Raw genomic sequence first — 27,275 nt, 5'->3', positions numbered from 1 at the left:
AGATGGATAAGCAACTGCACACTGTATGTGTGTAGCACAAGGAACTCTGCTCAATGTTATGTGGCAAGCCTGGATGGGAGGGGAGTTTGGGGGAGAGTGGATGCATGTGCATGTATGGCTGAATCCCTTTGCTGTTCACCTGAAACTGTCACAACACGGTTCATTGGCTATACGCCAATACAAAATATGCGTGTGTGCCAAGTCGCTTCAGTCGTGTCCGACTCTACAACCCCATGGAATGTAGCCTGCCAGGCTCCTCGGTCCATGGGATTCTCCAGGCAAGAACACTAGAGTGGACTGCCATATCCTTCTCCACCAATACAAAAATAAGTTAAAAAAAAAGAATATATGTATTTATATATACACACATATATAACTGAATCACTTTGCTGTACACCTGAAACTAACACAATATAATAAATCAACTATGTTTCAATAAATTTTTTTTTTTAACTAGGTAGAGGGAAATTGATGGACTATTCATCTCTCAACATACTTTAATAAAGAATTTATTTGGGGACTTTTCTGGCTGTCCAATGGTTAAGACCACAATTCTACTGCAGGGGGTGTGTGTTTTAACCCTGGTTGGGGAATTAAAATCACTTGTGCTGCAAACTACAGCCAAAAAAAGCTTATTTCAAAACATTTTGTAAACCAGTGGTACAGTAGAACCCACTGTATCATTCTCTAGCTGTGTGACTTGGGAGGTTTAGATATAGCCTCTCTGAACTTTGGTTTTCTCAACTGTAAAAAGGGGTTAATTACAAGTAGAATGTGTACCTGATTGCCTGACACAGTAAACATAATAAACTGTTTGGTAATAACTGAATTCAAAATGATCTAAAGTTCATTTTTTTCAACACTACTGATAGAACTTGCTATATATTCCAAGGAGCCATGTGAGTCCATACTAAAATCATCATCTGTATCAGCCTCTCACTTTGCATTTGCATTGGTTTTTGTGCCTTTAATTTCAAGGCAGTGCCACAGGATAAAATGAACCCTGAGAAATTCCTAATAGTAACAGTAAGACTATTAAGAGCTAATAAGTAGTGAGTGCTCAAAGTTATAGCAAATACTATCCAAAATGTTTTACCAATTTCATCTATTTTAATCCCCACAAAAATTAGTATATAATTTGTTATTTGTCATCATCTTGGCAGTACCCTTCTCAAGCTAAGACTTCTGACTCACTGGCATGTTACACAAAACTGAATTGTTAATCAAAGGGAAAAAACAGTCAAACGGGATGTAATACAATTTCAGGAAGCGTCTGAAATCATCGTCTAAAATGAGCAGCTGAGAGAGTGTTTGTTACATAGATCCACTTGCCTGCATTATCCACTTTCCAGTAAAACTATTTTTTTAACTGTTTACAATGCTTACAGGCAAAGGCCCCAAAGGCAGGAAAACTACCTGAGTTTCAGCCTCCAAACCAAGAGCTCATGTGTAGAGCAGGGTTTTGTCATCTTCCTCTCTTACTCTGCCCTAGGCTCTCTTGTCAGAGGTTGCTTCTATTTAATAGATAAAACTTCTTTTGGCTTCCAGATTAGTCATCCTACCTAAATACTGCTTCTAATGAACTGAGTTAAAACAGGGACCAGAAATGGATATTCTGCTGTCTGACAAGGAAAGAAGAGATAGGGAAGAACCCTACAGCATAAATGCCATGAATGGGCATGAACACAGTGTCTATTACATCTTGCAACATGGACTGGAAATTTAGAACTTACTGCACATCCATGAACAAATCAAAATGAGGAAAAAAAAATGAAAATATGTACTTTCTCTTTAGGGAGCACTTCAACCAAAGTGAACTAGGAAAGTATTGATACACGGGGTTTTCTGAAGACCAGTAATTGTGATCATTCGTTACATGGGAATTATAAATAACCCAGCTAAGGACACAGAAAATGCCCCTAGGATCTACCAACTTTCTTTTTCATTAATCTGATTTTTTTAAATTTATTTACCTACTTTTTTACTTTACAGTATTGTATTGGTTTTGCCATACATTGACATGAATCCACCATGGGTGTACATGTGTTTCCCTTCCAGAACTCCCCCTCCCACCTCCCTCTCCATCCCATCCCTCTGGGTCATTCCGGTGCACCAGCCCTGAGCAACCTGAATCATGCATGGAACCTGGGCTGGCAATTCGTTTCACATATGATAATTTACATGCTTCAACGCCATTCTCCCATACCATCCCGCCCTCGCCCTCTCCCATAGAGTCCAAAATACTGTCTATATATCTGTGTCTCTTTTGCTATCTTGCATATAGGGTTATCTTTACCGATTTAATAAATTCCATACATACACGTTAGTATCCTGTATTGGTGTTTTTCTTTCTGGCTTACTTCACTCCGTATAATAGGCTCCAGTTTCATTCTCCTCATTAGAACTGATTCGAATGCATTCTTTTTAATGGCTGAGTAATATTCTATTGTGTATATGTACCACTGCTTCCTTATCCATTCGTCTGCTGATGGACATCTAGGTTGCTTCCACATTCTGGCTATTATAAACAGTGCTGCGATGAACACTGGGGTACACATGTCTCTTTCAATTCTGGTTTCCTCGGTATGTATGCCCAGCAGTGGGATTGCTGGGTCATATGGCAATTCTATGTCCAGTTTTTTGAGGAATCTCCACACTGTTCTCCACAGTGGCTGTACTAGTTTGCATTCCCACCAACAGTGTAAAAGGGTTCCCTTTTCTCCACACCCTCTCCAGCATTTATTGCTTGCAGACTTTTGGATAGCAGCCATTCTGACTGGTGTGAAATGGTATCACATTGTGGTTTTGATGTGCATTTCTCTGATAATGAGTGATGTTGAGCATCTTTTCATGTGTTTGTTAGCCATCTGCATGTCTTCTTTGGAGAAATGTCTGTTTAGTTCTTTGGCCCATTTTTGGATTGGGTCATTTATTTTTCTGGAATTGAGCTGCAGGAGTTGCTTGTATATTTTTGAGATTAATTCTTTTCTGTTGCTTCGTTTGCTATTATTTTCTCCCATTCTGAAGGCTGTATTTTCACCTTGTTTATAGTTTCCTTTGTTGTGCAGAAGCTTTTAATCTTAATTAGGTCCCATTTGTTTATTTTTGCTTTTACTTCCAATATTCTGGGTGGGTCATAGAGGATCCTGTTGTGGTTTATCTCGGAAAGTGTCTTGCCTATGTTTCCTCTAGGAGTTTTATAGTTTCTAGTCTTACGTTTAGATCTTTAATCCATTTTGAGTTTATTTTTGTGTATGGTATTAGAAAGTGTTCTAGTTTCATTGTTTTACATGTGGTTGACCAGTTTTCCCAGCACCACTTGTTAAAGAGATTGTCTTTTCTCCATTGTACATTCTTGCCTCTTTGTCAAAGATAAGGTGTCCATAAATGCGTGGATTTATCTCTGGGCTTTCTATTCTGTTCCATTGATCTATATTTCTGTCTTTGTGCCAGTACCATACTGTCTTGATGACTGTGGCTTTGTAGTAGAGCCTGAAGTCAGGCAGGTTGATTCCTCCAGTTCCATTCTTCTTTCTCAAGATTGCTTTGGCTATTCGAGGTTTTTTGTATTTCTATACAGATTGTGAAATTATTTGTTTGGTTCTCTGAAGAATACCGTTGGTAGCTTGATAGGGATTGCATTGACTCTATAGATTGCTTTGGGTAGTATACTCATTTTCACTATATTGATTCTTCTGATCCATGAACATGGTATATTTCTCCATCTATTTGTGTCCTCCTTGATTTCTTTCACCAGCGTTTTATAGTTTTCTATATTTAGGTCTTTTGTTTCTTTAGGTAGATATATTCCTAAGTATTTTATTCTTTTCATTGTGATGGTGAATGGGATTGTTTCCTTAATTTCTCTCTCTGTTTTCTCGTTGTTAGTGTATAGGAATGCAAGGGATTTCTGTGTGTTGATTTTATATCCTGCAACTTTACTATATTCATTGATTAGCTCTAGTAATTTTCTGGTGGTGTCTTTAGGGTTTTCTATGTAGAGGATCATGTCATCTGCAAACAGTTAAGAGTTTTACTTCTTCTTTTCCAATCTGGATTCCTTTTCTTTCTTTTTCTGCTCTGATTGCTATGGCCAAAACTTCCAAAACTATGTTGAATAGTAGTGGTGAGAGGGGGTACCCTTGTCTTGTTCCTGACTTTAGGGGAAATGCTTTCAGTTTTTCACCATTTAGGATAATGTTTGCTGTGGGTTTGTCATATGTAGCTTTTATTATATTGAGGTATGTTCCTTCTATTCCTGCTTTTTGGAGGGTTTTTATCATAAATGGATGTTGAATTTTGTCCAAGGCTTTCTCTGCATCTATTGAAATAATCATATGGTTTTTATTTTTCAATTTGTTAATGTGGTGTATTACATTGATTGATTTGCAGATATTGAAGAATCCTTGCATCCCTGGGATAAAGCCCACTTGGTCATGATGTATGATCTTTTTAATATGTTGTTGGATTCTGTTTGCTAGGATCATTAATCTTATTTTTAAAAAAGGTTTGAAGCATGATGGCAAGAACTACCAACTAATTGGAATTAAAATGAACTCTCATAATTCTAAACAAAAACAAGTTATCAAAAAGAACTTTGAGCACCTCCTAGAGTTAAAAGAGAAAGACCATGAAAAGCAAGTAGAGAAAATCTCCTTCTTCCTCAATATGTTATGCTTTAAGTCAACTACAAAAGAAAGTTAGCAGGAAGAGCTGTCCAAGCATGCAGGCAAAATGATTAATACACTTGGATGTGACTTGAATGTCACTGAAAGGCCAACGTGAATATAAATGAGCCCTAGAAGTACAGTAGCTGTGATACCTGAAACTATTACCACAAGCTTGGTTCTTTGAAAGGCTTCTGGAAACGTGCATATTTACTGGGTTCAGACTAACATTTTTAAATGCGTATATTCACCTGTTTTAACCACTATTGCCACTTGGCAAAGAGCATTCTCTAAGAAATGAGAAAACGGAATAGGTATGATTTGACAGGGAAAAGAGTAAGGATCCCCATGCTGGCCTGTGGGGCTTTGAACACTGAATCCAAGAGTTCCACTGAAATATTTTGTTCATTTGGTCATTTTAATTCTTTAGCACAGCATTTAAAACACAGATTGTTGTTGTTCAGTTGCTAAGTCTTGTCTGACTCTTAAAGACCCCATGGACTGTAGCACATCAGGCTCCATGGGGTTCTCCAAGTAAGAATACTGGAATGTGTTGCCATTTCCTTCTCCAGGAGTTCTTCCCAAACCAAGGACTGAACCCGTGTCTCTGGTATTGGCAGGTAGATTCTTTACCACTGAGCCACCAAGGGAGCCCTTCAAACATACGTGCACGCATGCTCAGTAGCTTCAGTCATGTCTGACTCTTTGCGACCCTATGGACTGTAGCTCGCCAGGCTCCTCTGTCCGTGGGATTTCCCAGGCAAGAATACTGGAGTGGGTTGCCATTTCCTCCTCCAGGGGATCTTCTGGACCCAGGGATCGAATCCAAGTCTCCTGCACTGGCAGGTGCATTCTTTACCACTGAGCCACCTGAGAAGCCCAGAGGAGATCTGAGGCACCTACACAGTTCCTTAGGCAACAGAAGTATCTTCCCATTCCACTGACAATCTGGTTAACCAGAACACTCATCAAGGAGGCAAGCTATTTAGCCCTGTTTTGGTGAGCAACATTTTATGTCTTCTATCACAATAGAAGGTGGTTAAATGATTTGAGTTTTACTTCAGTTTATGCCAATTCTTTTCGAAGACCTTTCGATATTCATTGCAGTCTAAAATCATCCTCCATTCTGATTTTTGCTTTATGTATCTTTGCTTCTTTGTTGTTAGGTGTCTAATGGCTTATGATATGTCTTCTTTGTGACCTGTACCTTTTATCATGAAAAATATTCTTGTTTCATTAAAAAATAAATTTTTAAAAATAAATAAAATCATCCTCCAGGAATGATTTCAAATCAGTAGTGCCATCCTGTGCCCACCCATAATTTAGCATTATTTAATATCATTAAATACCCCTTCCTACAGCATCAAATATTGGGAAACAATTTGCATAGGTACCGTAGAAGACAGACTTCCAAGCTCTGAAACCCCACTGCAGGAGCAACCTGACCCTCCAAATATCTCTTCCATTCACTGGCTTCTATTTGAAATCCCTTTAGCAGGAAAAAGCCTTTTGTCCCTACATAAAATATAAAGTATAAATCCTTCTGAAAGAGGCAAACCATGGACTAAAATGATACTAGAAGTGTGAAGTCGCTCAGTCGTGTCCGACTCTTTGCGACCCCATGGACTATAACCTGCCAGGCTCCACTGTCCATGGCATTTTCCAGGCAAGAATACTGGAGTGGGTTGCCATTTCCTTCTCTAAAATGATATTAAATTGTAATCAATTAGTATTATCTTTTATGGGGGTTCACATATTTTGAGGGTGAATACAGCCCTGGAGGTTACAGGAGGGAATAGGGCAGAGATGAAGAGAGGAAAAGAAGACATGGCAGTATATAAATTGACAGTACGTAAATGTCACCTACAGCCCAATTTTTCCTAAGTGTGTGTTAGTTTCTCAGTCGTGTCTGACTCTTTGTGACCCCCATGAACTCTACCCTGCCAGGTTCCTCTGTCCATGTAATTCTCCAGGCAAGAATACTGGAGTGAGTTGCCATTCCCTTCTCCAGGGGATCTTTCCAAACCAGGGATCAAACCCAGGTCTCCTGCATTGCAGGAAGATTCTTTACCAAAGTAAATTTTTCCTGAAGTAGATTTAAATGCTGATATACATTGGTTTGATATGATTTCAAATCCACTTGTTTTGAATTTTTTGTTTAATCTAAGACTGAGGTTGTTTGGTTATGAGTGAAGTCATATCCATTGAGGAAGCTGTAGCCGGATGTCACTGTCGACCCCTGTGGTCAAGTGCTGAGCAACTCAGTTACTGAGAAGCCCTGATAGACAAGAACATGTAGGGGGCAGCTCTGGCTGGAAGACTTTAAAGGTTTGACCAGCACCCTAAGAGTGTTCTGTGTGCTTTGCTGATAATAGCTCTCTGAAGACCTAGTGGCATTAGCTCCTGCCTGAGCAAGATGACACCTTACCAGGTAGTGGTGAAAGCCATATAGTGGCCCAAGGAGATCATCTTGCCTGCCAACACTGGCATCTTTGTCCCCTAGCAATGTGCTCTAGCAACAAAGGACTTTTACTTTTGCACTGACAGCTGGACATCAACTTACCAAAGGTACATCTGAACTAAATTTGGACTTTATTCATCTTCCCTTTGCCTGAAACAATAGTGTGATTAATCTATTACAGGTTGGAGTGTGTTACTTCTTTAATGACTTAATCAAGGGGTATGATCCTGTATGCTATTGGCTTGTGAAATTAGTTTAACTCCCATAATTAGCCTATGTTATGGCAACCTATGGCATAGACAATCTATAGCAAAAATGATCTCAGTCTCTGAATATTATTTGCCACACCAGAAAAAACAAACACCATTTCCCATTCAGATTTAAAATACATGTAAAGTAGCATATGTGGCTAAAAACTTGAATTATTTAATAAGATCCAGAACACCTAGATTTGAAACACTGTTTTGTTATCAACCAGGTCTGTGAACTAGGGCAGGTTCCTCGGATCAGTTCAGTCGTTCAGTCGTGTCCGACTCTTTGCAACCCCAGGGACTGCAGCATGCCAGCCTTCCCTGTCCATCACCGACTCCCGGAGCTTGCTCAAACTTGTGTCCATCGAGTCGGTGATACCATCCAACCATCTCATCCTCTGTCATGAGATGCAGGTTCCTCACCATGTTTCAATTCCCTCATCTGAAAAGTAGGTTAATAATAGCAGCATTTCATAGGGTTGCCGACATTATTGAGTGCAAGGCCTTGTTTGAAGGCCACAGAAACGGAGCCCAGAATCAAGGTCACCTCCAAAGCCGACTAAGCCCATTTATAACCATTGCCAAAAGCCCCCTGATCATCACCAGCAGGCTTCCTGACTCCAAATCAGGCAAAAGTCCAACCCGGTAGTCACCCTATAGTGCTCTAACCAATCATCTAATGCCAACATTTTCAGCAGGAATTTTCTTTGTCTTGAGGCTATAAAAATCGTCTACTAATCCACAAAAACCGTCACTCTCCCTGGTCTGTCAGGAGGTCAGCCCACTGTGCTCATAGTGCCCTCATTATCTCTGTTCTTTGTTCTGAATAAACTCCCTTCTGAAATACTCTGCATCTAGAAATTCTTTTCCAACCTGCACTCAGAGTGCCTCAACAGAGATTAAAATACATAAATATGTAAAGCATCTAGAAAAGTGTCTGACATACAGTAACTACTTGGTGTTAACTATTACTATTGCTTAACACAATATAATAATTATTATTATACAATATAATAACTTGAAGATTATTATAGCTATTTTGTTTTAGCATGACTGGTCAATAAAAGGAAGAGCTTTTCATGCAACCCAGTGTTCATAGCAGCACTATTTACAACAGCCAGGACATGGAAGCAACCTAGATGTCCATCAACAGAGGAACACATAAAGAAAGTGTGGTGTATATATATTAAATGAAATATTAGTCACCCATAAAAAAGAATGAAATACTGCCTTTTGCAGGAACATGGATAGACCTAGAGATTGTCATACTAAGTCAGAGAAAGACAAATATCATATGATATCACATCTGAAAAAAATGATACAAATAAATTTACTTACAAAACAAATAGACCCAGAGATATAGAAAACAAATTTATGGTTACCAAAGGGGATGGGAATAAGGGATAGTTTAGGAGTTTGAGATTAACATCTATACACTACTATATATAAAATAGATAAAATTAAAAAAACAAGGACCTAATGTACAGCACAGGGTACTCTACTCAATATCTTATAATACCCTATAATGGAAAACAATGAGAAAAAGAATATAATATATATATATATATAAACTGAATCACTATGATATACATGTAAAACACTGTAGACATCAATAAAAAACAATAAGCATCAATTAAAAAAGTTAATAATAAGGAAACACTTCTCATAGATAATATTCCTCTAGGGAATTATTTCATGCTCATTAAATCAAACAGTACCAGTAGCAATGGGCTTCCCTGGTGGCTCAGTGGTAAAGAATCTGTAAGCCAAGCAGGAAACACGGGTTCAAGCCCTGAGTTGGGAAGATTCCTTGGAGGAAGATATGGCAACTCATTCCAGTATTCTTGCCTGGGAAATTCCACGGACAGAAGGAGCCTGGCAGGCTATGGTCCATGGGGTCGCAAAGAGTCAAACATAACTTAAAGACTGAGCACCAGTAAGAATAGGCACAACATATAAAATTTCCTTTAAATATTTGTTCTACTAACTGCCAAGGTTATATCAACTCTACTTAGAGGCTGTTCACTGATCAAAAAGATGTTAATCTAATCACAGTTGCTTAGAAGCTAGAAAGTAATGACTATGTCACTAGGCTTTCTCAAAGTTATTTAACAGGATTTACAAATATTGACACATGAGTCATTGAAGAATAGGACTTCTGTCTTTTTTAGGTAAGGTTATTTATAATGTCCTTCTATAAACTGGTGAATGTAAATGATGATTCTACAATTCAATTTTGCGCTCCTTGCATCATTCATTCTGACATTATTGAATGCTAAAAGAAAATATGAAAATGAATGGCTTATAGAATGAATTCAGAATCACTGAATTTAGAGCTGAAAGGGACCTTGGGAATCATACACCCTTCCATCAGGAGAAGCCACATGTCTTGGGTAATCTGCTGCAACTCCAAGAAGAGAAAACAGTTCTTCCTATACCTTCTTCTAATACATCTAATACATTCAACTTCATACCTGTCTTCTAATACTTCTATACCTGTCTTCTAATACATCCAACTCTATACCTTCCTATACCTGTCTTAATACACCCAACTCTAAGACATCCAAGTGTCTGGGAGATTTCTTACCATGTATACTTACAGAAGCCCTGGAGACAAATGCTCCCTACCTGGTTTTTTGTCTAAACAGAAAGTCGCAACACAATACCTGAAGCCATGCTCTGCTGCCACTCGATGTTACCTCTTTACAAAGTCCTCTCTTGACCCCACAAATACCACTGTCAACTACGAACTGGCACTTGCCTAGGGCATTCGCCCTGAACCCTGTGCTACTGCTGCTGTTGACCGTTGTCAACATGCCCTAAAAGGAGTTCAGGGTGCAAGAGTGACGCACTCCGTGCTCCAGGGAAACTGGCAGAACAGGTCTTTAGATGGTTAGATATTTTCAGAAACTGATTTCGTGATCCCAATCTTTGCATCTCCTCATATCTAGAAAAGCACTGAATCCCTTCATGATGACATCAGCTCCTTGTGACTAGCAGAAAACCTCTTGCAAAATAAGCACATGATTGCATTGAACTTTGCCTTCACCAAAATCTTATATCTTGATATTCCCCCATGACCTCTTTGGAGCAGTTCCTCAGAATTATCTGAGGTGCAGTCTCCCGGGTTGCAGTCCTCATTTTGCCCCAAATAAAACTTAACTCACAGTTCTCACATTGTGCATCTTCTTTAGTCGACACAACCATCACAATGCTTCCCTGGTGGCTCAGATGGTAAAGAATCTGCCTGCAATGCAGGAGACTTGGGTTCAGTCCCTGGGTTAGGAAGATCCCCTGGAGAAGGGAATGTCATCCCACTCCAGTATTCTTGCTTCGAGAATCCCATGGACAGAGAAGCCTGGGGGATTATAGTTCGTGGGTTGCAAAGAATGGGACACGACTGAGCAACTAACTATTTCACTTTCACCATCACAATACCACGTTATCTTTCACCTGTTCACTTTGCTTTATTTTCCTTCAAAGCACATTTATGGTATAAAATTATTACCATTACTGGAGATTGGTTGGCTGGTTTGTTCATTTATGTTCTCTCACCCTCACCAGAATGTAAACCTCAGGAGAGTAGAGGCTGCACTTTTCTTGTTCACATCACATCCCTAGTACCTGGGACAATATCTGGCATATTTCAGATGCTCAGGAATACAAATCCACCTGGATGGGGATGCACAGTTTAGACCTCAGTGTTCAGCCCTGAAAATTTATACGTGGAATCGAAGAAAAAGAGTTTAAGTTCACAAATTACAAGAATGATATGGGCAGGGAACTGTCTATGGCTGGCTCTTTGCCAAGTGAAGGGAAACCATGGAACAGATTCTAAGATAAGAACCAAGACACCAAGGCAGAGAAAGTTACTCATGACATGTTTCATACATAGGGGAGGCAACATTTTATCCTGCTTCAGTTATCAGCAGGAACTCTTTAACAAAGAGACATTAACAAAAGCAAGCAGTGTATCAACACAATACCACATGGAAGAAATCTAAAGGAAAAGTAACTCAAGCTGGAATGCTTCGATTCCAGCTTACATAACCTCTTGACAAAACAATATATTATAGAGAAATGACAAGACAAAGCACACAGTTTCAGGCTTCCAAATGTGGCAAACTGAGGAGAGATAAATACATAGCAGCAACTAATGAAGGAAAATTTGGTTGCAGATTCCTCCGGAAGGTCTCTGGGCTGATAAGAGGGTCCCCAGTAAAAAAGACAGCATGTATCCTGCAGGAAAAGTTGACTTAAAGCTCAACATTCATAAAACTAAGATCATGGAATCCAGTCCCATCTGCTGCTGCTGCTAAGTCACTTCAGTCGTGCCCGACTCTGTGTGACCCCATAGACGGCAGCCCACCAGGCTCCCCCGTCCCTGGGATTCTCCAGGCAAGAACACTGGAGTGGGTTGCCATTTCCTTCTCCAATGCATGAAAGTGAAAAGTGAAAGTGAAGTTGCTCAGTCGTGTCTGACCCTTAGCGACCCCATGGACTGCAGCCTACCAGGCTCCTCTGTCCATGGGATTTTCCAGGCAAGAGTACTGGAGTGCGGTGCCAGTCCCATCACTTCATGGCAAATAGATGGGGAAACAGTGGCTGACTATTTTCTGGGGCTCCAAAATCACTGCAGATGGTGACTGCAGCCATGAAATTAAAAGACGCTTGCTCCTTGGAAGGAAAGTTATGACCAACCTAGACAGCATATTAAAAAGCAGAGATACTACTTGCCAACAAAGGTCCATCTAGTCAAAGCTATGGTTTTTCCAGTAGTCATGTATGGATGAGAGAGCTGGACTATAAAGAAAGCTGAGCACTGAAGAATTGATGCTTTTGAACTGTGGTGTTGGAGAAGACCCTTGAGAGTCCCTTGGACTGCAAGGAGATCCAACCAGTCCATCCTAAAGAAGATCAGTCTTGAGTGTTCATTGGAAGGACTGATGTTGAAGCTGAAACTCCAATACTTGGCCACCTGATGAGAAGAGCTGACTCATTTGAAAAGACCCTGATGCTGAGAAAGATCGAAGGCGGGAGGAGAAGGGGATGACAGAGGATGGGATGGTTGGATGGCATCACCGACTCAATGGACATGAGTTTGGGTAAACTCTGGGAGTTGGTGATGGACAGGGAGGCCTGGCGTGCTGCAGTCTATGGGGTCGCTAAGAGTCGGACATAACTGAGCAACTGAACTGATCCTGCAGAAAAGGGGGAGCTTTTCCTGGATTTGCTGCTTCTTAATTGCTTTCAGTTCAATAGTTTTATGTCAAAGAGGAATACTTGGGAGTGACATATTCTGGTTTTCTTCACATCTCTGATTCAATCAAACTTGAAACTGGATTAACTCCCAATTGCTGAAAGTAGAATTACCATATGATGCAGCAGGCCCACTCCTGGGCATATATCCAGCAAAACAATAATTCATAAAGGCACACGCACCCCTGTTTTCATAGCAGTGCTGTTCACAACAGCCAAGACATGAAAACAACCTGAATGTCCACTGATAGATGAATGGATAATGAAGCTGCAATACATATATACAATGGAATACTACTCAGCCATAAAAACGAAGGACATGATGCCATTTACAGCACCATGGATGGAAGTGGAGATTATAATACTAAGTAAGGTCAGAAAGGGAAAAACAAATACCACATGACAGCACTTATATGTAGAAACTAAAATCTGACACAAATGAATCTATCTACAAAAGAGAAACAGACTCACAAACATAGAGAACAGACACTTGGTTGCCAAGGGGGAGGGATGGTGTGGGAGTTTGGGGTTAGCAGATACAAACTGGGGTGTGTGTATGTGTGTGTGTGTGAGTTTGGGGTTATCAGATACAAACTGGGGTGTGGGTGGGTGTGTGTGTGGGTGTGTGTGTGTGTGTGTGTCTCGCATGGATAAACAACAAGGTCCTACTGTTGCAGGGAATAACCAATTCTGACTACAAGTTAGAATCATTTCTTTGACTTGCTTTTCGTTGCTTTTATTATAATCACACATAATGTCCTGCCTCAGAGAATCCTGCCCCTCTGCCAGACTGTTAAACTGCAGTGCCTTTGTTCAGGACCCTGTCCACCTGTGGATGGCAGGAAGGAAGAAATTAACACATCCTCTGCCTGAGGCTTGCCATTCTAGGAGATATTTACAAGATTAATGGCTGTTTTACTTTGTTCTCTCACTTCTTCCCTATCTCTGTTCTATAAACAGACCTCGACAAAATGGTTATTTTGAGACATTAATATGCCATCTTTTGAGTCAGCCATTCTCTCTGGTTGAGGTATTCCTTGCCTCAACACCTTGTCTCCAATTCATTGGCCTGTAGTGAAGCAAGCAGAGCAAGCTTGATCTCGGTAACACTACTGTATAGCAGAAGGAATTATATTCAATATCCTGTGATAAACCATAACGCAAAAGAATATTAAAAAGAATGTGTATGTGTGTGTATATATACATATATAAGAATCACTTTGGCTTATAGTAAAAATTAACACAACATTGTAAATAAACTATACTTCAATAAACAAAATCTCCTTAAAAAAATTCTAGTTGCACAGCCCTAAAATTTATTCCTTACTTTAAATTCTGTTCCTGTCATTTGCAACTGAAAGTCTCACAGTGCAATTTACAGGAAGAACAACTGCAGACCTCAGCCCTGGTTGGTGTTCTTACTGTGATATTTTGGTGGATGTAGCTTTCAGATTTCTCTTGTCTTCAGGTTTTTTTAATTACAAGGGCACAAAATCAAAAGAAGGGGCATTTATTAGTCACCATACTGACTTATTTATTACTGAGGCAATGTCTAGAAAAATCAATTTATTGCAAATGTTTCCCACAGGTTTGCAGATTTTAGGCAATTAACAAAAGCTGCTGTAATTCACACAAAAAGAACATTCATTGTGTTGCCAATAACTCATTTTGAAAAATTAGGTCCTCATTGTGTTGAACTTTGTGAGAAGTTTAAAACTGCAGAGTAGCCCCTGTGCTATTTTCAATAATCATCCATTGACATGGAAGCTGATAAAATATATCATCTAGAGGCTGTCAGGGAAATTTGGAGTACGTGTATGTGAGATTTGGAGTATGTGAGATCCGTTTGGAAGCTAGGTTCTTGCCACTTAAACACGAGGAAATGGACATTGGGGGGGGGGGACAGCATATCTTGCAGGAAATGAACAAGTTAAAAAAAACTCACCACACCTGAATGGGCCCTGGAGCTGTATCGGTACCAGGGTTGGGCACCCTCACACCGTTACACAGAAAGCTTCGCTAGCCCACACCAGCAATTAGATCTCTAATACCAAGCCTCACGCAACCAGATTTCTCCAGCAACCAGGACTCCCACTTGCCTCTTACTGGAAATAACGAACCCAATCTTCGGGAAACTTGACAATGCAGTACAGTATCCCCAGGCCCTGCCTTAAAGGGCAATATGCCCACTTGCATATATCAGGGGTCAGATTTAAAGAGATGCCTTTTTCTCCCATGATTCTCCTCCTATGACCTGACCACTGCTAACCTTTGCCCTGATCCAGGTCCCTGGCTGCCCTGAAATGCCTGGCACAGGCTCACGCAGCACAGATCCTTCAGCAGGCACTGTGAGCCAGGTCCCAACCACTTACATGACCTCAAGGAAGATGGGTGCCAACCCCCTCGAATGGCCCCAGAGCAGAAGCTGCAAATGGGCTACAGTCAGTCTTCACCTGTTCTCCACATCTGGCTTCTCTGACCGTCATGCCCAGGAGTGCCAACAGAGAACCACGGGCAGTCAGGGTCCTCCAGGATTGTGGAGCTAAGTCCATGCTGTCAAACAACTGCAGAGCATCCAAGATGGAGGGCACGCACCTCCACAAAAATCACTTGGAAGCAACAACAGGCAAATCGGCTACTTGTTCCAGGTCTCTGGCCACCCTGAACCACTTGGCAAGCATACATGCAGTAAGCGAATCCCTTTGGCTCATTTTAGGCAGCTGGGGCCCTCCAGGCCTGTAGAAAGAGCATCAAGCCCCTAAATTCACCTACCCTCCAAGGTAAGGGAGCACATACCCAGAAAAATCACTCTAAATTAGCAGAGGCTAATCGCCTCCCATTTCTCCTTTTGTCCCCCAAGAGTCTGTTCCCATGACCCTCTTTTCTCATGGTCTTTGCTTTGTCTTCTAAGACAAAGAGGTCCCCCCCATCCCTGACTGTACGCCCATCATCAGGACTTACCTGGTGAGCAGTCCTCCGCAGTTGGGTCCTCCAGGCCTGTGGAGCTGGGTCTGGGCTCCAAACACCAGCAGAGGCTCCATGGTGAAGGGCCTCAGCACCCCAAAAATCATTCTGAGACTGCAGCTGCAAACCACCGTCGACCGACAGTTCTCCTGTGAACTTTCTGTGGGACCAGCGCGCCAGCTTCTCTAGGAACCAGGCCTCCCAGAAGTCTCTTACCTGGCAAACTTTGGTTAGCTTGTGGGGCCCAGGCCTGAAAAGGTAGTGGAATAGCCTTGTATTTTGCCAGGAGGGTAAACAGTCTCCAGTGAGTAAGTGAAAATCAATCAGAGGCATGGGATACAAACTGATAACCTTTAGCCTTCATTTGAACCTCCTGCCGGGTCTGGCCCTAGGCTTCTCCAGTGCTCTGCTCCCAGCTCCCAGCAGCCTCTGGGGCACCCGGCCGGGTGTTCTCCATCAAGACGGCACCCACCTGCTCTGCCTTGAGGATGATTATGCTCATTAGGGTTTGGAAATTCCGCAGAAACCTTGTTACCCTCAATCCGCTTGCTCCTGTGAGCCGGCCTTGGCAGCAGTAGCCCCCCAGGTCTGTGGAACAACAGCCCAGCCCCAACCACAGGCATAGCTACCAGGTAGAGGGCACTCGGGCGCAAAAATCACTCTGACGCGGCAGTGGTAGACTGGCCACAGTCAGTCCCCATTTGGACTTACTTCTGGTCGGATGCCGGGCTCCTCCAGTACTTAAGGCTCCCGGGTGTTTCTTATTGGAGAATATTCGTCAGCCAAGACAGTCAAGTAAACCTTGCGTTTCGTCTTTAGGGGGGATAGTCCCCACTGGATAGTTCAAGCCTGTGATTAGTCTTAACCCCGTGAACCTCCTAATGCTCGCTACTGTGACCAGGCTTCTGTTGAGTTACGCTGAATTCCAGGCCCGGGTTCCCCATGGCGGCATGGCAGGCGCATGCGCATTTCGCATCCCTTCAGCCCTCCTGGGGCCCGCCCACCTCCAGGCCCCCAACACGGAAGTGCCGCTGTGCTGGAGGGCGCCCACCTTCTAAAATCACTCTTTAGGCCGCAGGTGCAGATTGACTGATGCTTTTGAACTGTGGTGTTGGAGAAGACTCTTGAGAGTCCCTTGGACTGCAAGGAGATCCAATCAATCCATCCTAAAAGAGATCAATCCTGGGTGTTCATTGGAAGGTCTGATGTTGAAGCTGAAGCTCCAATACTTTGGCCACCTCATGCGAAGGGTTGACTCATTGGAAAAGACCCTAATGCTGGGTAGGATTGGGGGCGGGAGGAGAAGGGGACGACAGAGGATGAGATGGTTGGATGGCATCACCGACTCGATGAACATGGGTTTGGGTAGACTCCGGGAGTTGGTGATGGACAGAGAGGCCTGGCGTGCTGCAATTCATGGGGTCGCAGAGAGTCGGACACGACTGAGCGACTGAACTGAACTGAACTGCAGATTGACGACCGCTGCCTTTTCCAACAGAGAGGGTTCCTGAGTATCTCTTATTGGAGAATATACTGGCCAGCCGGCTAGGCCTCGCCCTGGCCAAGCAGTTTCGTGACCTTTCGTTTTGCCTTCAGGAGGAATATCCTTTATAAGGGAGCTTAGACCTTGCGCATAAAGCTGGGATACCCCAAGGAGCTGAGCCCGTGTCTCTGGCAGGGTAGTCTAGTCCCCCGCCAGCATTTGGGTGATTTAGGGCTTTAAATTAGGCAGATGCTTTGTTCCCCAGTAACCCGCTCAGTTGACCCGGCCTCTCCTTACTGGTGACCAGCAACCTGGCTTCACTAACATGCAGAATATGACCCTCTCTCCAGGCCTCGGGCAGCTGGGACCCGCCCCTCACCCACCCAAGTCCTATGGGCCATGGCCAGGCGTCACCATGTGGATATCTTCCCGGGTGAAGGTTATGATCCGATGCTTTGGCTACAGAGGTTGTGACAGTCTCTCTTCGATTTTCCTGCTTGATGAGCCCCAGCTCTCTCTAAGAATCAGGTTTCCAAGGTGTCTCTCATCCAGGATGCCACAATTCTACCACGCAAGGTTTCAGAGTTCCCAAGTGATCTGTCTTCAAAGTGATGTCTCCCCCCCTCCTGCCCCAAGCTCATAAAACTTCAGGAGTCTTTTGCTTGGGGGTGGGGGTCGGGGGATTCCTTAGCTGGGAGACTACTCTCTCCAGAGCTGTGCTAATTCACTTACCCTATGCTGGCTCCATTTCAGTGTGGGGAATGGAAACTAGAGTCAGTTTTTTCTCTGGTTTAGCCTTTTGCTTATGCCATCACAGTAAGTGATTAAAGGCTTGATTACTGCTTTCATTTTGGTTCATTTTTGTAGTCAGGGGACACCTGACAGCTCAACTCAGCTGAACTCTTCACACCTGTTTTTCATTGGTGTGTGCATGCATGCTCAGTCGTGTCTGACTCTTTGTGACTGCATGGACTCTATCCTGCCAGATTTGTCTGTCCATGGGATTATCTCAGCAAGAATACTGGAGTGGGTTGCCATTTCCTCCTCCAGAGGATCTTCCCGACCCAAGGGTTCAAACCACATCTCCTGCGGCTCCTGGGTTGGTAGGTGAATTCTTTACCATTTGAGTCAGGTAACATCTCAGCATGGCCACAGGGCTACAAGGTCTGAGCTCTGCCTGTCCCTTCAGTCTTGATTTGTAAAACACTTTCGCCCAATCAGTACTCCAGCCATGGACTTCCTTGGCTGTCCAGTGGTTGAGGGCATGGGTTTGATCCCAGAACAGGGAACTAAGATCCCACATGCTGTTCAGTGCAGCCAAAAAAAAAAAAAAAAAAATCCAGCCACATTGGCTGTCTCTCAGTTTCCTGATTATACAATACAAAGCTCTTTCGAAATGCTTAATGTGAGTTTGAAAAATAGAGCTTTAGACTGAGGTTGGAAAAGCCTTGGAATGGAAGCAGAACATGGCTGGACTGGGCTGGGGGTACAGGGGAGTAAGAAGCATGCCTCCTGACATAATAGAGTAGCCTCTACTTATGAGAACTTTAAGACAAGTGTTGTTAGGTGGGTGGGGGGAATGGAAAGGGCAGAGCTAGGCTTCAGTTAGGGCAAGTTGGTAGACAGAGCACTCAATAAAAAAGTTACAGGATTGGCCTGTGTATTTTCAATGGAATGCAGGTATAGGAAGCACTACGGCAAGGACTTTAATGGAAGAAAACAGTGAAAGAATTGACTGGTGGCATGAAAGTTCAGAGTATATTGATAATAGAGTATCTTATGTTTTCTTAAGCACTTATACAACTGAAATTCTATAGTTCTGTGTAATTATTTGGTGGTTAGTTTTTTCACCTACCCCTTTACCAAAATTATACATTCACAGAGACAGGAAACATGTTGTCCTTATCATTTTATGGCCCCAAAAGCTATATGCTGGGCACATAGCAAATGCTCTATAATTTTCTCTTTTTTGGCTACTCGGTGTGTAGGATCTTAGTTCTCCAACCAGGGATTGAACATGGGCCCTCAGCAGTGAAAACACAGAGTCCTAACCACTAGAGCACCAGGGAATTCTCTCTATAAATATTTTTTGAATGAGGAAGAATAACAGACAAGAAGATAGGTCCCTAGGCTTACCTTTTTCCAGAGGCTGAGAATCATAGGAATGTGTATTGGCCTTCACAGGCCTCACCCATGTTTTGAGGCCAGAGATGTTTACCTCTCAAGAACTTAGAGACCAGCAAGAGGGATAGTGTACAATGATGACAGAACGTATTACAGATATATATGATATATAAAATAAGCCTAAAACTCAATGGATATTCAGCTGAGGAATTAATCTCATCTTTGCTCTATTGCGAGTGGTGAATAGAGATTCAGAAAGTCTCCATGAAAGGGGATTCCCAGGTAGTTCAGTGGTAAAGAATTCACCTGCCAATGCAGGAGACTCAAGTGACACAAGCTTGATCCCTGGATCGGGAAGATCCCCTGGAGAAGGCGGTGGCAATCCATTCCAGTTTTCTTGCTGAGATAATCCCATGGACAGAGGAGCCTGGCGGGCTACAGTCCATGGGATGGCAAAGAGTCAGACATGACTGAACATGCACTCACGCTATGTCAAAGAGCTGGAATTCAGAGGAACATAAGACTTTGTAAGGGGACATAGGATATACTGTGTGAGGTCCAAGTATGGTGAATAAAAGCATCAGTATATACAAATAAAGGCTATTTTCAGAGAATGCACTTTGGTGGACACATATGTTGAAAAATAATAGCATTTGGGCTTGAAGGAATACCAAACTCCCAAAGAACATTAGAAACAAATTTCCAGGTTAAGGAGTTTAAACCTAATTTATTAAGAATTGCACTAAGGATCATGGTCAGAGGACCTACATATATTTCGATAGCCATATGAGGAATTAATTGGCAGGGAAAGAAGACAAACAGTATGAAGACCTTAGTAAACCATTATAATCAACTTCCAGAACACCAAGGATGCCCGATTTTGGATGGCAGTAGGAGAACATAAAGAGGACAACTGTGATAGATTTGATATAACAGCAGAACAAATATATTTAATAAAATGGATGGATATCCTCGGTTAATGATTTACAGTAGGCAATGATACTTCACCACCACTCCTTTGACATAAACAGTTGCTGTGATACATTCCACATCTTCCATGTGTATTCAGAATGTTCATGGGCAGTATAAGCCTCATGGGAGCCATGGTTAGTTAAAGAAGAGAAAGCAAGAAAGAAAGAAACTGAAACAAAGTCCTGTAAGACTGTATTATGCATGACTCCCTTGGAGTGAAAGTTAACATTTAATAGTTTCTCAAATGTTCTATGACTTCCTTCCTAGCTCAGTTGGTAAAGAACCTGCCTGCAATGCAGGAGCTCACCTGCAATGCTAGAGAGCCCTGGAGAAGGAAATGGCAACCCACTCCAGTATTCTTGCCCTGGGAAATCCCATGGATGGAGGAGCCTGGTGGGCTACAGTCCCGGGGGTTGCAAGAGTTGCACACCACTTAGCAACTAAACCACCACCACCAAATATTCTACAGGTACTCTTGACTCCAAGTCTTGAGATATTCTCTTCTCTCTGCCTAATATATCCTATATCACACACACAGTCTGGCTGAATCCTAGCCTCTCTCAAGTCTGTTCAAATCACACTTCTTTTGGGAAGTAGTATCTAAGCCTCTCATATTGAATTCGATGCCCATTTGATGTATAACCTAGATTTTTTTCAACAGTATTCTCAAACTTCTCTTCAACCGCCTTGACTCAGCACCATGCTGCTGCTGCTGCTAAATCACTTCAGTCATGTCCAACTCTGTGTGACCCCATAGACGGCAACCCACCAGGCTCTCCTATCCCTGGGATTCTCCAGACAAGAACACTGGTGTGGGTTGCCATTTCCTTCTCCAGCTCAGCACCATAGTTTGGCACAATAAATAACTCAGTGAAAGAAATTCCATTACATACTTTGCTGCTTCTCCTTCTTGATGTCTCCTCCTATCTTCTACCACTGACAGGTCTGATCTCTCCCTCCTGCCTCAGCTCCCCTCTCCACCTCTATTGTGGAGAGCAATTCCACTCTGCTCCAAACTGCCTGCTGCATTAGCCCTAGGGCTCAACAAACACGAGACCCTGCAGTTTACAGACCCACTTGACTAGGAGTCTGTGTGGCAAGCATATACTACAGATGGAAAGTGTCTTTTGAGATTCCCCTTCCACGTCAAGTGGTTTACCCGAGTATAGCTTTCAAGTGCATGTTGTAAGATACCCAGAGAAATTTTCAAACCAGCATCTAAAATGATAAATAACAGCTTTGCATTAATCCTTGTGAGTTCTCATGGTGTCCTAGGCTAATAGGACTGCCTGTTTGTTTACTTGTCTAGCCTCCCAACTGGCCCATAAATCTCTTGAGAGCAGAGACTGTCCTTGTTTTTCATTAGCTTCTCAGTGCTCTACACAGAGTAGATGATCTATAAATAGTTTTGAATGAATAAATTTTGTCCTCCAACCACATTGGCATGAAAAGTGACATACTGTTATCATCTTTTTATTTTTAAAAAACTGGAGACTCCAAAAGTTACAGAGCTAATATGACAAAGTCAAAATCAGAACCCATAGTGAAACCTAGGAAACTTGTTTGGTGAACTTTAGCCTTTTCCTTAGGTGGGATAATCTGAGTTATTTTCGTTTACTGATGATTCTAATTTTTATGAAGTAGTATAGACAAAGCAATATATTTCCTTAAAGAAAGGTTTTGTTTGAACACATGTGGGAATGTAAGAAGACAAATTATCCTACTCGTTCATTCAGTCACTGAACATGGCTGACAACTCATATGCACAAATACATAGTATGTAATTTCATGACAGAAGCTGACATGGGGGCAGTTTCTGAAGTCTGTACATTATGTATTGGAAAATAATAAGTGTATACAAACCAATATTCTCTTTTTTAATATTGAAGCTTCTCAAAATATTCAACTCATTAATTTTTCAAGGTGTTAGTTCAGCTAACTGACAAGTATCAGAATGGATTTCTTACAAATATCCTAGTATCAGGATGGATTTCTTACAACTACATTTTGACTGAAGGTGGTAATGATACAATACTGCATTTTAGAACCAAGAGATGGTTTCTATGTATAGATATGTGTGTATGGATGCATATGTGTGTGTGTGTGTGTAAATGCTGCATGAATTTGTGTGTAATATATTCATGAAGAAATTGTTCAGTTGCTGCATCATGTCCCATTATTTGTAACCCCACGGACTGCAGTTTGCCAGACTCCTCTGTCCTCCTCTGTCTCCTGGAGTTTGCTTAAGTTCATGTCCATTGAGTTAGTAATGCTATCCTACCACCTCATCTCCTGCCACCCCCTTCTCCTTTTGCCTTCAGTCTTTCCCAACATCAGGGCCTTTTCCAAGGAGCTGGCTTTTCACATCAAGTGACCAAACTGCTGGAGCGTCAACATGTCTTTCCAATGAATACGCAGGGTTGATTTCCTTTAGGATTGGCTGGTTTGATCTCCTTGCAGTCCAAGGAACTCTCAAGAGTGTTCTCCAGCACCACAATTCAAAAGCATCAATTCTTCAGCTTTGAGCCTTTTTTATGGCCAATTCTCAAATCCAAACATGATTACTGGAAAAACCATAGTTTTCACTATTCAGACATCTGTAAGCAAAGTGATTTCAAAAATGTTTTAGAAAGCGAAGTCAAGTAGGCCTTAGGAAGCATCACTACGAACAAAGCAAGTGGCGGTGATGGAATTCCAGTTGAGCTATTTCAAATCCTGAAAGATGATGCTGTGAAAGTGCTGCACTCAATATGCCAGCAAATTTGGAGAACTCAGCAGTGGCAACAGGACTGAAAAAGGTCAGTTTTCATTCCAATCCCAAAGAAACGCAATGCCAAAGAATGCTCAAGCTACCGTACAATTGTACTCATCTCACATGCTAGCAAAGTGATCCTCAAAATTCTCCAAGCCAGGCTTCAATAGTACATAAACTGTGAACTTTCAGATGTTCAAGCTGGATTTAGAAAAGGCTGATGAACCAGAGATCAAATTGCCAACATCAGTTGGATCATCAAAAAAGCAAAAGAGTTCCAGAAAAACATCTGCTTTATTGACTACTCCAAAACCTTTGACTGCGTGGATCACAACAAACTGTGGGAAATTCTTAAAGAGATGGGAATACCAGACCACCTGACCTGCCTCCTGAGAAATCTGTATGTAGGTCAGGAAGAAACAGTTAGAACTGGACATGGAACAACAGACTGGCTTAAAATAGGGAAAGGAGTACGTCAAGGCTGTTTATTGTCATCCTGCTTATTTAACTTATATGCAGAGTACATCATGTGAAATGCTGAACTTGGTGAAGCACAAGCTGGAATCAAGATTGCTGGGAGAAATATCAATAATGTCAGATATGCAGATGACACCACCCCTATGGCAGAAAGCAAAGAAGAACTAAAGAGCCTCTTGATGAAAGTAAAAGAGGAGAGTGAAAAAAATTGGCTTAAAACTTGACATTCAGAAAACTCAGATCATGGCATCCGGTCCCATCACTTCATGGCAAATAAATGGGGAAACAGTGCAAACAGTGACAGACTTTATTTTGGGGGTCTCCAAAATCATGCAGATGGTGACTGCAGCCATGAAATTAGAACACACTTACTCCTTGGAAGGAAAGTTATGACCAACCTAGACAGCATATTAAAAAGCAGAGACATTACTTGGCCAACAAAGGGCCATCTAGTCAAAGCTATGGTTTTTCCAGTGGTCATGTATGGATATGAGAGTTGGACTGTGAAGAAAGCTGAGTGCTGAAGAATTGATGCTTTTGAACTGTGGTGTTGGAGAAGACTCTTGAGAGTCCCTTGGACTGCAAGGAGATCCAACCAGTCCATCCTAAAGGAAATCAATCCTGAATATTCATTGGAAGAACTGATGCTGAAGCTGAAACTCCAATACTTTGTCCACCTGATGTAAAGAGCTGACTCATTTGAAAAGACCCTGATGCTGGGAAAGATTGAGGGCAGGAGGAGAAGGGGACGACAGAGGATGAGATGGTTGGATTGCATCACCGACTCAATGGACATGAGTTTGAGCAAGTTCTGGGAGTTGGGGATAGACAGGGAGTCCTGGCATGTTGCAGTCCATAGGGTCGCAAAGAGTTGGACACAACTGAGCAACTGAACTGAACTGAACAGCAAAGTGATGAAGAAGTTATGCTGTTTATTGTGATTAGTTGCTTATTGTGTTTATTAATCAATTTCCAGATTTATAATAAACTATACTGTTGTACTTATGTACATTTCAATGAAAATTTGAGACATATAGTTCTGACTTGCTTAATCTTAATTCATCAAAATATTGTTTAATAAAAGCTGTTCCAATTTTAAACTGCTCTGAAGATTCATTTTGGGTTTTTATTCCCTCAACTATAAATAGTTTTCTAACAGCAAAGAAAATTCAAAAAATCTCATCCAAAATGTGGTAACCACAAATCTATTAGCAGTTCTTAATTTGGAACATATTTATTTTCCTTCCCATTAAGTATAACACTGTCAAAACTCTCCAGCATGGCTTACAAGATCCTTTATGATATGCATCCTACCTGTTTCACTAATTTTCCTTTTTACCATACCCATCTATTCCCTTTATTCTTACCCCAAGTGCCACCCTACCTAAGACAATCACCATGTGTGTGATAATAGAAAAAAAAAAATATATATATATATATACACACACACACATACATACGTTCCTGCTCCAAGTTCCTGGCATAGAACTCCTGAAACTCTTATAATTTCCTGAGTATTTAGAATGTCTTTTGTTCTAATGAGGTGACTCTCATAGGCCCTTGAATAGCCCCCTAATGAGGGATGGTGACCAAGAAGACCAAACTATGATTGTGTTAGTCACTTAGTCTTGTCTGACTCTCTGAGACCCCATGGACTATAGCCCACCAAGCTCCTCTGTCCATGGGATTCTCCAGGTAAGAATACTGCAGTGGGTTGCCATGCCCTTCTCCAGGGGATCTTCCCAACCCAGGGCTCAAACCCAGTTCTCCTGCATTGCAAGCAGATTCTTCACCATCTGAGCTACCAGGGAAACAAGCTATGACTAAAAGCTTGAAATTTTCAGCCTTGCCCCTGATTCTCCTAAAAACAGAGAAGGGCCAAAAATGGAGTTGATTGATCATGCCTCTGCGATGAAGCCTCTGTAAAAATCTCTACAGTATGAGTTCAGAGAGCTTCTGGATCAGTGAACATATTCACATACCCAGATGGTATGCACCCCACTTCACAGGGACAGAAGCTCCTGCTCTCAGGAACCTCCCAAACCTCACTCTATATCCCTTCAACTGGCGCTTTATCTATGGACTTTACCACAACCTTTAATAAACTGGTAAACTCAAGTGTTTCCCTGAGTTCTGTTAGCCAATCTAGCAAATTATTAAAATCGCAAGAGGGGGTTGTGGGAATCTCAGATTTGTAGCCCAAATCTGTAGAAGTTGTGAGTGACCTGGTATGTGGTCAGGCCATATATGATGGCTGTTCTCTTGATTTTGTGCAGCCCACTGCTCAGCAAGCCCTGCTTTACTCACGTGACTACCCAATCCTCTTAATTATAAGACTTAATTAGCCCCTGGTAACTGATGAGCCCTTGCCATGCTGTGCCAAGTTGCTTCAGTCATAACCGACTCGGTGAGACCCTATGGTCTGTAGCCTGCCAGGCTCCTCTGTCCATAAGATTCTCCAGGCAAGAATACCCGAGTGGGTTGCCATGCCCTCCTCCAGGGAACTGATGAGCCCATGTGATGTCAATTTCCCTGTAAATGGTAGCCTTCTTCTCCCTCAAGTAATGAAGGCTGTTGATCAATTTACAAATTATCGATTGCAGATATTACTCCATTCACAATGTGTAGACCATGTTACCACCTGGTTATTTTCTTTATTTAGTTTATATAGGAGTATGGTTGATTTACAATATATTAGAGTATGGTAGCTTCAGGTACACAGCAAAGTGAATCAGTTATACATATACCCACTCTTTTTTAGCTTCTTTTCCCATACAGGTTATTACAGAATATTGAACAGAGTTCCCCGAGCAGTAGGTCCTTCTTAGTTATCTACTTTATAACAGGGTATGTGTGTCGATCCCAATCTTGCATTTTAGATGGCATGAGAGAGTTACTACCAATATATCAGATACGGGACATGATGCTGAAAAGCAGAGGTTTTCATTCTTTGTGACCATAAATCAAGATGATATGTTGCTAAAACAGCTGTCTGGGTGATGGAAAGCAGATTGTGACTGCAGAAAACGGCCAGCTTCTACTCAGAAGTTGTCTGTGTCTGGAAATCAGCTTGAGAAGACAACAAATCCGTAACAGAAGGGTAAACTGAACAATGACTCTAACAGAGTACCATTCCCTTCAGTAATGAGCTTATCACCCACTCACCCAGGAAAGACTATTGGACATTCTAGTCACTAGTGAATCTTCTATCTTTAAAGACCAGTTACCAGGTTTGATAGAATTTGAGGTAAATAAGTGGGCTTTTGTGTAAACTGTGTGTACCTGTATGTGTGCTCAGTTGTGTCTGACTCTTTTGCAAACCCATGGACTATAGACTGCCAGGCTCCTCTGTCCATGGGATTCTCCAGGCGAGAATACTGGAGTGGGTTGCCATTCTCTTCTCCAGGGGATCTTCCCGACCCAGGAATTGAACCTAGATGTGTAACCTATGATGAACACTAAATGTGACAGAATATATGGCTAGACGATGAGGCCTTCAGTAATGTTCTCTAATGAACCAACTAGTTCTCTAATGAGCCAACTGTAAAACATAAAAAGAGAATGATTGTCCCTGAGGTGTGAATGGACAGGTTAAAAACAACATGACACCCCTAAGGAAGTAGATGGATAGTATTGTATACTGACACCAGGAACTTGATTTGTGTAAAACCTTCACTCCAATATCTGGGATACGGTCTTTCCACAAACCAGATGTAATATGGAATTCAGTGAACAATGGCCACCCAGTCAATAGAGATGTGTGCTATCTGAAAAAGATCATCTCTGTTGAGAAGGAATGGCAACTCACAGTATAATTTAAACTATAATGTGTTTGACGTGTCATTTATTATTTTAATCTTTGCCA

The sequence above is a fragment of the Giraffa tippelskirchi genome, chromosome 5, assembly GCF_054371585.1.
Source record: "Giraffa tippelskirchi isolate mGirTip1 chromosome 5, T2T-mGirTip1v1.2.pri, whole genome shotgun sequence".
NCBI classification, from domain to species: Eukaryota; Metazoa; Chordata; class Mammalia; order Artiodactyla; family Giraffidae; genus Giraffa; species Giraffa tippelskirchi.
The sequence above is the reverse complement of the archived record's forward strand: the minus strand, read 5'-3'. Positions refer to the sequence as shown.